The sequence below is a fragment of the Nothobranchius furzeri genome, chromosome 2 (assembly GCF_043380555.1).
Source record: "Nothobranchius furzeri strain GRZ-AD chromosome 2, NfurGRZ-RIMD1, whole genome shotgun sequence".
In the NCBI taxonomy this organism is placed as follows: domain Eukaryota; kingdom Metazoa; phylum Chordata; class Actinopteri; order Cyprinodontiformes; family Nothobranchiidae; genus Nothobranchius; species Nothobranchius furzeri.
In genome coordinates, this window is record NC_091742.1 from 95,520,226 (window position 1) to 95,538,090 (window position 17,865).

At 38.8% G+C, this 17,865-nt stretch overlaps 1 pseudogene; it reads right to left on the reverse strand.

Moving 5' to 3' along the window:
* Window positions 1-980: 980 nt before the first annotated feature.
* On the reverse strand, window positions 981-6,518 carry LOC139062088 (gastrula zinc finger protein XlCGF57.1-like; annotated as a pseudogene).
* Between the last annotated feature and the right edge of the window lie 11,347 nt (window positions 6,519-17,865).

Here is a 17,865-nt window from a genome sequence, read left to right on the forward strand (position 1 = left end):
CAACAGAAATCCAAAAGATGGATCAAATAAGCAATAGAGCTGAGGAGGAGTGGACCCAGGACCATGAACAGGAACGAAGGAGTCTACACGCTGGACCACTCATGGGACACGGTGATCAGCAGAGGGCGACATCGTCCTCTGCTGCCTGCGGATAAAAGGAAATGACGTCATCAAAATCCGGCAGTTTCTCTGATGAAGGCAGCAGTGAACGTCAAAACTTGTTAGAAAGATAAGAACAAACCCTTATCGCTCCGTTTAATGAAAAAGTAAAGAAAATGAAATTGGATATCCAACTCGGAACAAACGTAATTAAGACGTGTGACGTTGTTGCATTCTTCCAAGGAACAAAGAATGATGATGTTACGGAACTTGTTGAGATTAAAACTAAGCCAATGTTTGTGTGAGCTTGTTTGGAAATGTCTATCAATCAATCAATCAATCAAACTTTATTTCAGACAAGGGATATGTCCATAACAAGAATAAAAAATAAAAAAATAAAATACAAACACATTCTAATTACAAACCGTATAGGCAGTTAACCATGACATATCTATCTATCTATCTATCTATGTATGTATGTGTGTGTGTGTATATATATATATATATATATATATATATATATATATATATATATATATATACTGTATATATATATGTTACGGTTCATTAACAATCGACGTATCTCAGGGTGAGTTTACAAATATTATCTATATTTATATTATTTATAATATTTAAAAACATCTGTCCAAGCACGGGACACTGAGTCCAAGTGGGCCATGTTCTACGCTTCCATTATCAAAGCAGCCAACCGGAGCTGCGGCTGCAGGGTTGTCGGTGCCTGTGCAATCCCCGAACCCGCATTTCAACCTTTTCTTCCCCAATAACAAACATTTACTAACTGATGTGACACCAAAACGTACTTGCCTTTCATTTCATTTAAGAGATCTCAGATCAGAAGCACATTTCATTCAAAAGTGCCCTTAACTATCAAAATTATTTTTTATTTGTGCTCATTCATTAAAATGTTCCAGTCACATCTGAGAACCAATGCTTTTTAAGAGAAATAAAACATTTAAGTCTGAAAATAGTTTAACTATGGCTCATTTTAATAGCAGAGGCTTATATGCAAATTTTGATGAGTTCCTTGTAAAATCATTAACACACATTTGTAATATTTCTTTTCAAAAAGGGGTTTTTCCGAATAGGATGAAAGTATTAAGGGTAATTCCTATTTACAAAACAGGAGATAAGCATCACTTTACAAATTATAGACCCGTGTCAATACTTTCACAATTTTTCTAAATGTTAGAAAAACTATTTGTTAAAAGATTTGATAATTTCGTTGATCAATATGAGTTGCTGACTGAAAGCCAGTATGGCTTCAGGAATAATAGGTCAACAGTCCAGGCACTGATTGATCTTATTGAGGATGTAACAGAATGCATTGATAAAAAGAAGTATGCAATAGGGCTGTTTTTCGATCTGAAGAAAGCATTCAATACAGTTAACCATGACATATTCATAAGAAAAATGGAAAAATATGGTTTCAGGGGTATAGTATTGGACTGGATAAAATGTTTTTTTTATCAAATAGGCAACAATTTGTGCAAATAAATCAACATAAATCAGGACTTAAGCCGGGCGTACACTGTGCGACTTTTTCACTTTTTTGAGCCGATTTTCCACTCGTGCGAGAATCCACAAGATCGTGGCGAGTTTTGCGTTGAGCGTTGTGTAGTATACAGGGGGTTACGAGAGGTGATTAACACCACGTGACCAGCTACCGATCAGCAATCGTGAGCTCGCATGGACTTCTGGCATGTTTGATATTTTGCTCGTCCCTCGTGAGGCTATCGCACTGTTGAAGCGGCGCAGCGAGCAGCTGCGACCCAAAAAGTATCAGAACCGCTCATGGCGTATGCGCAGTCATGCATCAACACCACTCACCCGCTATTTCCCTAGTAATAATTTTTAGGTCCGACGTGTTGCTACCAGACGTAGTGTGAGCAGTCAGGTCGCATCCGAGAACTGGGTCGTACAGTGTGCGCGCATGACTCATGAGATCTGCCCTGCGAGGAAGTCGTACAGTTTAAGCTGAAGCTGAGTGCTACGAGTGAAAAAGTCGCACAGTGTCCGCCCAGCTTAAGAGATACAATGTGGGGTACCTCAAGGATCAGTATTAGGGCCTAAACCATTCATAATGTGCATAAATGACATTTGTAGGGTTTCACAAGTATTGAAGTTCGTATTGTTCGCAGATGACACAAATGTTTTTGCTCGGGTGTGGAATTGCAACAGGTCCTGGATGTGGTCACACAGGAAATAAATACATTTTTTAAATGGTTTGATGTAAATAAACTGTCACTAAATTTAGATAAAACAAAATTTATGTTATTTGGAAATGAAAGCAGATACAATGAAGTAGACATAGTAATTAATAATGTAAATATCGAAAGAGTATATGAGATAAAAGTTCTTGGAGTGGTTATAGACAACAGAATCTGTTCGAAGCCACACATCAAATATGTTAGGAGGAAGCTTGCACCTGGCATTGCTATAATGGGGAAAACTAAGAATATTTTTAATCAAAAAGCACTTCATATATTATACAATACGTGCTACTGCCATATTCGAGTTATTGTGTAGAGGTCTGGGGAAATACGTACAAAAGTATTTCACAAACAATAACGACAATGCAGAAAAAGGCTATCAGATTAATAACAAATGCAGGATATTGGGATCACACAAATGAACTTTTTTTTAAAACATGGACAATGAAGTTCCAGGACTTGGTTCAATACAAAACAGCACAAATAGTATATAAAGAAACAAATTAATACCTGATAAAATACAGAAACTGTTCACAGAGAGAGAGGGAGAATACAACTTGAGAGGGATACTAAATTTAAAGATACATAATGTTAGAACAACATTAAAAAGTATGTGTATCACAATAATAGGGGTTAAATTATGGAACAGTTTAGAAGAAGAAATTAAAGTAAGTACAAATATAGACCTGTTTAAAATGAATAATGAAAAACATATCCTAAACAAGGCTGCGTAGTGGCGCAGGGGTTAGAGCGTTGCCTTGCAGCAAGGAGGTCCTGGGTTCGCTTCCCATCCTGGGATCTTTCTGCATGGAGTTTGCATGTTCTCCCTGTGCATGCGTGGGTTCTCTCCGGGTACTCCGGCTTCCTCCCACAGTCCAAAAACATGACTGTTAGGTTAATTGGTCTGTCTAAATTGTCCTTAGGCGTGAGTGTGTGTGTGCATGATTGTTTGTCCTGTGTGTCTCTGTATTGCCCTGCGATGAACTGGCTCACCGTACAGGGTGTACCCCGCCTGACTGCCCATTGAACGCTGGAGATAGGTACCAGCAGCACAGCAGCCCTCCCCCCCCCATCCCCGGTTCAGACAATGGATGGATGGATATTCTAAATAAGTATAGAGAGGAAAATAGATGATGTGTTTGTCCTTATTCTAAAGTAAGATAAGTTTGATTATGAATTGTAAAAAGATGTTTTTTCTTTTTTCCCATATGGTTTGGTTGTTTGGGTGATTTGTACCATCTGTTGTTCTAATGTGGTTTTGTGTTACATTTGGTATAGTAATACTAAGTATAAGTAAAGAATTATATGTATAAATGGGTAGGGACATATAAGTTTCGACTTCAGCCTACTCCTTCTCAGACAAAGAAGAAAAAAGGATGGTGATTTTATATATATATATATTTTTATTATGTATGTTTTCTTTGTTTGAAATAAAAAAATAAACTAAACTAAATAGAAAGTGAACATTTAATAATTTGCTGCAACAGGAAAGCTAACATTTTACTTTAATTCATTCAGAAACCAAACCTGGGACCACTGACTAAACAAAGCTATACGTTAATGATGTGAAAATTAAAATGACAACAGGAATCATTGGAGTTAACGGGATTCTTTGAGTCCCGTGTGGACTCTCATGTGTGATTCTAAATGTGCCTTTCGGGAAAATCTTTGTCCACAGACCTCACAAGCATAAGGTTTCTGTCCTGTGTGGAGTTTCATGTGACCGTTTAAACTTGACTTTCGGGAAAATCTTTGTTGACAGAGCTCACAAGCAAACGGCTTCTGTCCTGTGTGGACTCTCATGTGTGTGTCTAAATTGGACTTTACTCTAAATCTCTTTCCACATAGCTCACAAGCAAAAGGCCTCTGTCCTGTGTGGACACTCGTGTGTTTTCTTAAACTTGACATATCACTAAATCTTTGTTCACAGAGCTCACAAGCATAAGGTTTCTGTCCCGTGTGGACTCTCATGTGTGTGTCTAAACTGAACTTTACTCTAAAACGTTTTCCACAGAGCTCACAAGCAAAAGGCTTCTGTCCTGTGTGGACTCTCATGTGACTGGTTAAACTTGACTTGACACTAAATCGTTGTCCACAGAGGTCACAAGCAAAAGGCTTCTCTCTTGTGTGGATTCTAATGTGTTTGTTTAAATTTCCCTTTTGCGTAAATCTTTTTCCACAGAGCTCACAAGCAAAAGGCTTCTGTCCTGTGTGGACACGCATGTGTGTTTTTAAATTTCCCTTATCAATAAATCTTTGTCCACAGAGCTCACAAGCAAAAGGCTTCTGTCCTGTGTGGATTCTCATGTGAATGGTCAAACTTGACTTTACACTAAAACTTTGGCCACAGAGCTCACAAGCAAAAGGCTTCTGTCCTGTGTGGACTCTCATATGTGATTCTAAATGTTCCTTTCGGGAAAATCTTTGTCCACAGACCTCACAAGCAAAAGGCTTCTGTCCTGTGTGGACTCTCATGTGTAATCCTAAATGTGCTTTTTGGGAAAATCTTTGTCCACAGAGCTCACAAGCAAAAGGCTTCTGTCCTGTGTGGACTCCCATGTGACAGTTTAAACTTGACTTTACACTAAAGCTTTGGCCACAGAGCTCACAAGCAAATGGCTTCTGTCCTGTGTGAACTCTCATGTGTATAGTTAACTTTGACTTTGTAATAGATTTTTTTCCACATAGGTCACAAGCAAAAGGCTTCTCTCCTGTGTGGATTCTAATGTGTAAGTTTAAATTTCCCTTTTGAGTAAATCTTTTTCCACATAGCTCACAAGCAAAAGGCCTCTGTCCTGTGTGGACACTCATGTGTTTTCTTAAACTTGACTTATCACTAAATCTTTGTTCACAGAGCTCACAAGCATAAGGTTTCTGTCCCGTGTGGACTCTCATGTGTGTGTCTAAACTGAACTTTACTCTAAAACGTTTTCCACAGAGCTCACAAGCAAAAGGCTTCTGTCCTGTGTGGAGTCTCATGTGTGTGACTAAATGTTCCTTTCGGGAAAATCTTTGTTGACAGAGCTCACAAGCAAACGGCTTCTGTCCTGTGTGGACTCTCATGTGCGTGTCTAAATTGGACTTCACTCTAAATCTTTTTCCACATAGCTCACAAGCAAAAGGCCTCTGTCCTGTGTGGACACTCGTGTGGTTTCTTAAACTTGATTTATCACTAAATCTTTGTTCACAGAGCTCACAAGCAAAAGGCTTCTGTCCTGTGTGGACTCTCATATGTTTTTTTAAATGTCCATTAAGAATAAATCTTTGTCCACAGAGGTCACAAGCAAAAGGCTTCTCTCTTGTGTGTATTCTAATGTGTGTGCTTAACGCTGTTTTTTGCGTAAATCTTTTTCCACATAGCTCACAAGCAAAAGGCTTCTGTCCTGTGTGGACTCTCATGTGACTGGTTAAACTTGACTTTACACTAAATCTTTGTCCACAGAGGTCACAAGCAAAAGGCTTCTCCCTTGTGTGGATTCTAATGTGTTTGTTTAAATTTCCCTTTTGCGTAAATCTTTTTCCACAGAGCTCACAAGCAAAAGGCTTCTCTCTTGTGTGTATTCTAATGTGTGTGCTTAACGCTGTTTTTTGCGTAAATCTTTTTCCACATAGCTCACAAGCAAAAGGCTTCTGTCCTGTGTGGACTCTCATGTGACTGGTTAAACTTGACTTTACACTAAATCTTTGTCCACAGAGGTCACAAGCAAAAGGCTTCTCTCTTTTGTGGATTCTAATGTGTTTGTTTAAATTTCCCTTTTGAGTAAATCTTTTTCCACATAGCTCACAAGCAAAAGGCTTCTGTCCAATATTTTGCTTCACTCTAACATGTTTCTTATCAATACAACAGCTTGAAGGCCTAACTTCTGAGTGATTTCTTCCTGTCATGTGTTTGTGGAGAGACCACTCATGGTGAAATTCTTTACTACAATCTGGGCAGTGAAAAGATTTGCCAGCCTTAACTTGTGATTTAGAAGCCCTGCTCTCCTTCCAGTCGTTACAATCTTTAGTTTTAGGCTCACAGCCTGACATGAGTTTCAACGTACATTCAGAATTGTTGCCATCTTGGTCATCTTCATTATTGTTGACTTCAACCTCTGAAGAGTTGGAATCATCTTCACAAAGATTTAGATATGGACTGCTGGAACTTTCTGCTCCTCCACAGTCCTCTCTGCCACTTACTGATGTCATTGGTACAGTGGTGGTGCTGGTTGGAAGATCTCTGTAGTTAGGTTGGTGCTGATCCAACTATAACAACAAAACTTCTCTTCCTCCTTCCTTAAACTGACAGACTGCAGAGAAAGAAATGTTGGTGGCATATGTTTTAATCTCATTAAACGGCTCCTCCTATTCCTTGGTCATGTTGAGGGGCTCCAGGTCCTTCTGGTTCAAAGGAGACCTCAGTTCTTCAGAAGCTGCTTTTCAAATCAGCACCAACTGCTGAAGATCTAAAGACAACACAGACACAAAAACATTAAAGTTGCAGGATGATATATACATATACATATATTTGCTAATTTATATATATATATATATGTTTTTTCAACGGACTTCGGTACCTCTGGGGTCCCCGAACCTCAACACATTCCGGATCTACCACGGGGTCTTCGAGCTAGTATGCAGATTTGACAGATTGCCTCTGATGTGGTTTTATAAACCATCACTATAGATATAGCAGACCAAATTAAACTCCCACTCAGAACTCACTTTCTCCAGATACGAAGGTTCTGATAACATCACATTCACACATCACCACACCTCACATTCCATCCACTTAGATCCATTCATCACATAGTGTCCTAGTCGTCATGTTTTCAATTGTTTAGAAAATTTCTTACTTCTTATAAACCTGACTCTCTTCTTGAATTAATACGAAGTGTGTTTGATCGCTGAAAAAGCAAAGAATCCTAGAATCTTCTGATTAAACATTCAAAGACCAATAAGGTTGATATCCTATTTTTATATAGAATATCACAACTTATTGGTCATAAGTGTCGTGTAGTATATCAAGCTTTAAAAGCACCCAAAAACACACGTATGTTACTCCTACATATTATGGGCGAACTTAAGCCAGATTCATTGAAATTGTAAACACTTCGTGTCATTTCTGATATTATATCACACAGTTTCTGCTCTAAACCGGAGTTTCCATCACTCTTTTCCTCTCAGAAACCAACAGCCTGCGGAGGTCTATCTTGAAGAGAACTGACTCTTTGTACTTTCATCTCCGAAAGGGAGGTTTATCTTGCAGTGAATGACTCTTTGGTTACCAAGTCTGTATCGGTCATAAGCGTTTGCTTTCAACTCATTGAAACTCCTAAAAGTAAGTGAATGTGGGTTCAATTGTGTGATTTCTTAACGTTTGGATGTGATTCTGTCACTTTTGTGTATGCTTGTTTTGTTACTCGGACCAGAGACGACCCATGTCAGCACAAAGCTACCTCCTGATTCCGGTCTGATAAACCGTGAATTATTAAACAGCCGATGCAAAATACCGGACATTAATTCCAACTTTACTACGGAATTATCCAGGCAACCACCTGAAGCTGGTCGTTACACACCAGAGCGCGCTTTGATTCCCGCAGCTTGGCTAGCTCAAGATTGCTAGTCTTAAGCCTATCCGGAAGAGCGTTAGTGAAGTAAATACCGTAAATTATACGCTGTTACCGACAATTAATACAAGAACCTGTGCACGGTATGTCGCTTGGTCGAAGAGGTTGATTTCCCTAGTGAATTAAGCCTAAAGTCCTGGTTCTGTTTAGACCCAGACCTGCTAACGTGGTGTGGCTAGTTAGCATTAGCTCTTTGAGCTCAGAGATACCACCACTGAGCTTAAAAAAAAAGCTTAAAAAAACAGCAGTAAAAATCCTCCAAGCTTCACAGCACCAGAAACAGAAAAGTATGTCCATAAAAATAAGTTTTCTTGAGAAACTAGAAGAAAAAATGCCCAAGAAAAGGCAAAACTTACATATAGTCAACAGAGCTACTTCAACATGCAGCCGCCCAGAGCATCGCAGTTCCGGAAAGATATACACGCATATATATATATACACATACACACATATATATATACACACACATACACACACACACACACACATATACATATATATATACACATATATACACACATATATGTATAAATACAAACACACACACGCACATATATACACACACACACATATATATATATACACATATATATGTATACATATATATATATATATATATATATATATATATATATATATATATATAGATATAGCTATATACATACATATGTGTAAATATGTATACATATATATACATATACATATATAAACATATATATATACTAGTGGTGGGCATAGATTAATTTTTTTAATCTAGATTAATCTCACTGTAATCTTGGAATTAATCTAGATTAATCTAGATTAAAATGGCACATTCAAATTCTGCCAAAGGCATATGTGTGTGCTACCTAGATAATGAATAAAAGCAAGTCGTTGAGAATGGAGGCGTATTTCTTGTTTCAGTAATGCATCACAGACTGATAAAGCAGTTTTACTACGATAACTGATGATGAAAATAAATAATGATCAATAAGTATTTGTGTTTAATAGCTGTTTATTCAGTTCAACAAATTCTGCACTGTAGGTCAACAGAATAGGTCATGATTAACTATTTACAGTCAGTAGCATTTGGTCAATCAGTCCAAGCTCTATTTCTCCTTCTTCCACCAGTCACTCAAGCAGACCAGCTTGTTCACATTGTCTGGTGACAAACTAAATCTTCTCTTCTACACAATATGGCCTGCTAAAGGAAAAAGTATATACAGTAGATACACACACACACACACACACACACACACACACACACACACACACACACACACACACACACACACACACACACACACACACACACACACACACACACACAGACATACATACACACACAGAAACTATCTGGCCTGGGGAGGGGGTTAAATTTCTGGGATGCCCTTCCAATGCCCCCCTTTAGTTTGCATGTAGGATCGCCTCTGGTGAATAGGAGCGAGAGCTGGAAATGATGCCACAGCTCATCTGTATGAGCAGAAGCCAACTGTTGCTGTTGTTGTCTCTGAAAACGGCAAGGGGAGTTATCCTAGCTCAACTTTTCTAAACAAATATAAGAATTTATGAGTAAAACGTTTATTATTACAGGTAAATTTGAGTCGAAGCCACATGAACAACGACCTGTAGAAACAATTTTTCACTGTATCACAATAAACACCTAAAAGAGCTAAACTTAGTTGGAAACCGCACCTGTTTGAGAAAGTCTTGTCTCGGTTTTCTCACATCCGAGCGCTGCTTCGGCCGCGGATGGTGAAGTGTGGCCCGCGGAAAGCCCGGCTGGAAATGTCGGAGGTAAACAAAAGGTAAACAAAACAAAATAAAAAGAATGAAAGTCGGATTTATGGATTAAACTCTGGTTAAAGTACATAAATTATTTACTTGTCCCGCGCGATGAGATGGGAGAAGCGCTGCTGGTGGCGACGGTGCGACTGTTCGGCTGCATAGGGAACATTAAACTCTGCGAGCCTGGCGTCCGTCCATACGTACGATGATCTGCGCTGAGTACACATCCGCGCCAACCAGGTATCCATCCGCGCAATGTGAAAGTCATCATAGTTTACTTAGTATAGACCCAGATCCCAACCCAACTTTGAGAATAGATTAACGGCGTCATTTTTTTTATCGCGCGATAAGAGTCTGGCTTTGCCGCAGCGCGTTAACGCCGATAACGGCCCACCACTAATATATATACATATATATATATATTAGAGGTGGGAAAAATGATCGATTCTAAGATGCATCGCGATTCAGCCGTGCATGATTCTGCATCGATGCAGCAACGTGACATAATGAGATTTTCTCCCTATGTCTATGTCTATGTTCTGGACGTGCGAGGACAATAAAGTTTTGAGGTTTTACAATTAATTCTGGGGGCAGAGTTGCAACGACATGTGCACTGCGTTGCCCTAGCGCCAATGTAAAACTGAAAAGGCGGACAGGGATACAGGGCCAACATTACCAGTAATCAAAGATGTACCCGTTACATTTAAATCGGATGTCTGGGCTAATTTCGGTTTTGGGATCCTGGATGTGAAAGAATCACTTAACACAGTATTTGTTTACTATTTTTAAGTTCAGTAATATTCTATCTTAAAGCTGCTCTACCGAAAACATTATTTCTTATATTATTTAAGTAATTATAGGCAGCACACTTTAAACATTGTTGCTCACTATAGTGAATAGATGTATGTTCTGTTTTTCAGGGATGTCGAAATAAAAAAGAAATTGAAAACTATTCTACTGCTTTTATTCAGTAATGAAAAATTTTGTGTGAATAATCGTGATGCATTTCAGACCCAAATTGAATCTTTAGGCAGATAATCGTAATCGGATTGAATCGTGAGGCAAGTAGAGATGCACACCACTAATATATAATATATATATATATAATATATATATATGATGATGACTGGTTACTGCTGTTAATTAATCTGTTTATGGTCAAATTTTGCCTAGTTTGGTATAAGCATGCTGCTTGTCAGGACTTTTATTTGGTGTTTTTCGTTCTCTGCTTCCGTACATTTAACATTTTGACTCTATCTGCGTGGTCTGGGCAGATTTCGTTCTCTGCTTCTCCAGTCTGTTAAAAGTATAATGCGCCACTCTGTCCCGCAGCCTCCCGTCCGCCTACCGGGCGTTCATCAGTAGCTGAGTGAGAGAGGCTGAGAGGGAGAGAAACTCAGAGAAGCTTTAGAGCTTTTTTACTGCTGGAGAAAAAAAACGTAGCAAGTCATCATCTTCCTAAATGCAGTTATTCTCTTCTGAATCAGCACTTCTTTAAAGAAGCAGAAATAGTTAAATGCAACAAAGGGAAATAGCCTGTTCATGCGACTTGTATCAAAAAATAAGTCTGAACAGTGTTAAAGGTTGTTCATCTAAAAATAGACCTTGTAGAGTTTGAAGATTTTTTGTTTTAATAAGTTCATCTTAAAACATCTTTCTCAAGTAGAATAAAGTTTCCTCTGTGAGGTCAGATAGGCCCATCTGTGCTGTTTTGTAACAGAAATAAACAAATGAATCATATTTGTCCACCCAAATACTTAAATATCACAAAAACAGGAAGGACAAAAACACCGTCAAGGTAAAGTAAGACGTTTTATTTTTAAAAAAGCGGCTGTTTGTGATTAATCATGAGTTAACTATGGACATGATTTATATCATTATTAAATAGCCCATGTGGCCTATAGGCTATGTAACTGAGATTTAACATGAAAAATTAGATAAACCTATTTTCTAATTAGGTATCTATGTTGATATATATTTCATAAACATTTACGGGCCAAGAGGAACATCAGCTGCTGATGGTATAATTTGAAGAAAAAAGTCCGTTATGCTAACCTCCTCCCTTCATATTCAGAATTTTCTAGTTGTATATAAAATGTGTACATTGTGCCTCTCTAGTTCTTAATAAAGGTTAAATAGTTTTGAATTTAGTCATGTCACATGCCAGTGATTTATAATATAAACCTATAAATAATCTATTGCAGTTTTTTACCATGTTTTAAAACTTTTATCTTATTATAAAAATGAATATGACAAATTATCTTTTTGTGTCTGAATGCAGGCTCAATGAACAAGTACATTCAAGGAGGAGCTCACGCCAAAAGTTCAGATCAGCCCTCCACCAGCAGTTCAAGAGCTCAGCCATCACGTCTGAACCTTCTACAACATCACCCAGCCCTGACCAGGAATTACAAAGTAAAGCACACCTACAGGCCGAGCACAGCCCACAGCCAGCACTTCTGAAGGCAGAGTGAGTCCTGGGTCTGAAAATGACATTGGAGAAACACGTGTACCACAACCGGTGCTTGTGTTGTGTGGACCTGTTACATAATTCTAAATAATAACAATATGGAGTTCCTGTGTTGAGTATGTTACATTATGTAAATATCAATCCTACTCAGTGTTTCCCCCAGGAATTTTTCCAGCTGTGGTGGTGGTGTTGGCGGGGTGGGGGGGGGGTGGGGGGGGGGGAATGACACGTCTCACCTTTATGTTAATATTGTTTTATTTGATGCACTCCACTTTGAACTGCACCAATCCAGCGACTGCTGCATTGTAATAACTAGTATTAAAGGTGAGTACACCAATATTTGCACAAGAATAATTTCTGTTTTAAACTCTCAGTGACACACTTTGCAGGGGGGATTTGGCATTTAATTTTTCTTGGCGTCTGGAAAAACATCTTCTTTTGCCCCCTTTATTTGACTCTCTGCCCCAAGATCATTACTGGGCTGGCGTTCTACACCCCTGCTTAGTAGACTTAATGAAGTATTTTTAAGCCAGTATAAAAATGACTGAAACACAAATTTACATATTTGGCATTATTGACCAATATTTTTGATTTGATTTATTTGTTAAGAACATCAAGATGCATTACAGTGAACATGATAATAAGCTGGGCGGACACTGTGCGGCTTTTTCACTCGTAACACAGGAGGACACACGGGGATTTATGGGGGTTGGATGAGGAAACGAAATAAAGAAAGTAAATCTGAAGCCTTTGTGCTTAGGGTGTCGCATGCTCCCGAAGATCAGAGCCACAGAAAGAAGTGGCAAAGGAAGAGGACACAACAGGAGGGGCCACATGGAGAGCAAAGATAAGCGGAGCCTGCTGATGCGAGTGAAATCGAGGAGGTGGAGACAGGAAGGGAGCCAACTGAAGAAGGCACCACAGGATGTGAAGCCCCCTTTGAAGACAGCTCGAGCTTTAGAAGGATCTGAAACCGTCCTACAAATGATAAATGATTACTTTGTTTTACTATCTTGTGACGCAGATGACTAATGATTACATTGTTTAGCTGTCTTAAAGTGAAATCATATATACGTCACTCTGAAAAAGTGCTTGTGACATGAAAATGCTATACAATGGAAACTGCTTTGCTTAGCAGTTTTTAGAACATATATAAGAGCAGTTAGAAGTAGAAGAAGGGGCTCGCGGGCTGGTTGAATAATGTATCATCATTTTTACCTACATATCCTACACCTTTAAACTTACAAAATGAAGTGTTTCACTTAATTTTGGGCAATTTCCTGCTCATAATGAATGTCTACTCGTTTTATTTTAAACAGAGATAACTATGTGATTTTGGCCATGGCCAGAGAAAACCGGTACAAGAATGTGCAGGGCAAGGGGCCACTGGCACAAATTGCAGGAAATCTTTAGATCAAATATGGATTTTATTCCGTTTTGTTTCAGTCAGTTCAATTATCAATCTCCATACATCTTCTTATTGAAAATAATAATAATGTAAAAACTATAAAATTACAAAACTTGATTTCTCATGACCCATGATGATTTTCAAAACAACATTGGAGGGTTTCCTTTAAAAAATGCATTTTTAATACATTTACTAAACACTGTCAGTAATATTGAAATGGTAAATGTTTTGGATTTGTGTAGTGCCTTAGTCCCTTAACAACGCAATCAGTCTTTCATCCATTCACACACACAGTCACACGCTACTGGGAATGAGCTACAATGTAGCCACAGCTTCCCTGAAGCACACTGACAGAGGTGAGGCCTGCCGAAAACTGACACCACCGGTCCCTCCCAGCACCAGCAGCCAAGGCGGGTTAGGTGTCTTGCCCAAAGACACAACAACAGCATTCTCTGGTCAGACTTGGAATCAAACCCAACACCTTCCAATTATTGGAAATCCCGCTCCAACTCCTGAACTTCGGCATGAAGCATACAGCACATGACTTAACTGACTAAATCTCCACAGTCTTTAAAAATTAAACGATGAAACGGGGTTGTAACAGGAATTGAGATAGTATCCATGCCTATAAAAGATTTTCCTATCAGCTGTGCAAAAGTTTCAAGGAGATTTCATGAGTGTTCGTTTCATTCTGCCGCTTTAAAGAGCTGACACCACGCCTGAAGGAGTCATTCAGCCATTCACACACACAGTCACACGCTGGTGGGAATGAGCTACAATGTAGCCACACCTTCCCTGGGGTGCACTGAGACGCGAGGCAGCATTCTCTGGACAGAGTTGGGATCGATCCTTCAACCTTCCGATTACCGCACAACCCGCTCCACCTCCTGAGCTAATGCTGTCCCATGCAGCACATGACTTCACTCATTAAATCTTCATGTTCTTTAATAAGGAAACAGTGGAATTCCATTGTAATCACGATTGAGAAGTCAGCCATGCCTGTGACAGACAAGTGTACAGGCTGTGCAAGAAGTTTAATGACGTATCCTGAGTGTTACTTTCAATGCGCCGGCTGAAGTGAGCTGACGGGACGCCGGCGGGAGAACGTGTTTTTGGGGAGAGACCGCGTGAGGAATGGCGAAGGTGAGGGCGGGGCCGGGTGGGGGACAGGCGCTGGTTGGCTTGATTTGGACCTAGAGTCACCTAGGTGGCGCTATTGCGGAGGTGAATGCGTTTCAGCTACTAGCTCCCAAAGCGTAGGTCACACAGTCAAAAACTTTATATGTACATGATCCTTGGATGATTTTGCATGTTTTTTTATATTGGCCACGCCCATTTCTGCCTAACTAGATTTTTTGCTAGATCCCAAAAACGCGAAACTTAGTTTTAATCACCAATACGTCAATTTTTGTTGTATCAACTTCAATTTATGTACATATGATCTATGGACTAAGCTAAGTCATTGTGGTGAAGAGAAATGCGGGATTATTGAAAATTAGGCTAATGACACCATGTCAAATTCAGTGCACTAGCTAGCACATATCCTAATTGATGATATCTTCAACATTTTTCAAGATAACATGAGACTCTAGATCCTTACAAAGTATGAGCGGTAAGCCCTATCTGCCAAATTTTGTTTGGATTCACCAATAGGGGGCGCTAAAGAGTCAAAAAGTTTGTTTCAGCAAAACAGCTTGATGGATGTCGACAGAACTTGCCAGATATGTTCATCATCGGACCCTTAAGCCATATTTCGAAAATGATTAAAAAGTGGGCGTGGCTTATAGGCTTTAAAATTGTTCGCCCTTTTACTCATGAAAAATATATATTCTATACAGAAAGATACAATTCATATCAGTCATAGCGACGTCTACAATCACAGAAAAAAATTTGAATTTTCCAATAGGTGGCGCTGTTGTACCCAAACAAAGTTTTTGCCATGCTTCTCCCCATTTTTTAGTAAAAAAAAAAAAATGATCTCATCCAGTATGTTCAATGAGTCAGTCAAATTTAGATGAGTATTTAAAAAAATGTTTTAAACTTATGCTAATTAGTAGAAATTTGCATACTTTCGTTAACTTCTCCCGGCCATCAAACACAATCAAATCAAAACTTTGCCTGACAAGAGAGGAGGATCGGCTGACCAAACACTGTGAACGGATTTTGGATAATTCGCTTATTTTTTGAAATACGACTTTTACAAAAAAAATTTTGGGAATGAAAGTTTTTTTAGCATAACTTCAAAAGATTTTGATGTTTTTCAAAGCTGTTCATAACAATCATACCTAAGGTCAATTCAAGTGTATATCTTGATTTTCAACTTGATTCAACAATAGGGGGCGCTATAACTAGGAAGAAATTATACTGCTGAACTGGCTAAATGGATCTGCACGAAACTTAGTGGTTGTCATCATTATAGAGTCTTAAGACTACATTATCAATATGCTAATGATTGATTAAAGTGGGCGTGGTTTATGATCATTTAAAATTTCAAATTTGAAAAATTTCCTAAAAATCAATATTTGCATGAAAGAGGCTAAGATTTTCAGGTTGTGTTAACTGGGTAGCCTTGAGCTTATGTCACGAAAATCGCAGCTCCACGAAGAGGTTTGCGCTTTATAATTACGAAAATACATTTTTAGGTTAGCAGTTGTAGCGCAAATTCTGTTTTGACAATCTTCTTGAAATTTGCCACAAAGTTCACTCTTTGGTGGTTTATGAAACAACTAAGATGCCGTTTTGATTTGAGCACCCCCTTGTGTTTAATTATAGGACTTATTTTTGTTGACAGCCACTAATGCAAATATTATTTTATTGTAAGAAAAGTTTAACATTTATGATCCCTACAAAAATATAAGAAGAATTCTCACATCACAGAGGCAATCTGGGAATATTTTGAGATATTTGTGCAAAAGCATAGATTTTTAATGAATTATTAACTTTTTGCCAGTTTTTCTGTACAGTTGGACAAAAACGTAAATAAATTTTGTTAGAAAGTTTTTTTAGGTATACAGTAAATATAAACCATTTATAACAATCCACATGTATCTATGGTGATATGAGATTTTTCTACAAATTTTAAAAAGTAGCACTATTTTTTTACGAATATTTTAATTTTGGCTATGCCCCTTATAGATTTATTTACCAATTTTCCTTCAAAAAAGCTTTGAGCCTACTGATTTAAAAACAACATCATATTATTCCGCATGTTAACATTGCCATGTGAGAATATTTTGGTAATTTTAGGATGATTTATGGATTTTTCAGGACTTTTTAAAATCATTTGATCAGTAAATCACAAAATGAAACTCATAGTTTTTGTTGAAAATCTATTCAATCTATGGACATTATCAAGTATTTATGTTATTTCTAATATACTCTTGATGTATAGATTATTGTTTGGTAATATTTAGATCAAATATGGATTTTATAATGAAGTTTTTGTTTTGGAGTCTTTCATCCATTCAACCACCCAGCCACACGCTGGTGGGAATGAGCTACAATGTAGCCACACCTTCCCTGGGGTGCACTGAGAGGCGAGGCAGCGTTTTCTGGTCAGAGTTGGGATCGATCCTTCAACCTTTCGATTACCGCACAAGCCGCTCCACTTCCTGAGCTAATTCTGTCCCATGCAGCACATGATTTCGCTCATTAAATCGTCACGTTCTTTGATAAGGAAACAGTGGAATTTGATTGTAATCAAATTGTAATCTGCAGCCATTAACAAACACCAGAATAAACACCCCGAGGCTGCTTTTATTGTTGCTGGCGACTTCAACCACACCAACTTAAAGACAGTCCTCCCCAGATTCCACCAACATGTCTCCTGCCACACTAGAGGAGACAAGACTTTACACCATGTTTATTCCAACTTGGCTGGAGCCTACAAAGCAACACCCCTCCCCCACATCGGACAATCGGACCATCTCTCCCTGTTCCTCACACCTCGGTATTCACCACTCATCCAGCGTGTGAAACCTGCTGTGAGGACAATTAAAGTGTGGTCAGAGGGGACAGACGCGGTGGTCCAGGACAGATTTAAAAACACAGACTGGAATATGTTCACCAACACAGACCTGGACCAGCACGCCTCATCTGTACTGGATTACATCTCCGTAACCACAGACAGTGCCACCAACCAGAAAAGGATCACCATGTACCCCAATCAGAAGCCTTGGATGAACCGGGATGTTCGTCTCCTACTGAAGGCCCGCAACACCGCTTTTAGGACAGGAGATGCACACGCCTACAGTACAGCCAGGGCTAATCTAAAGAAGGGCA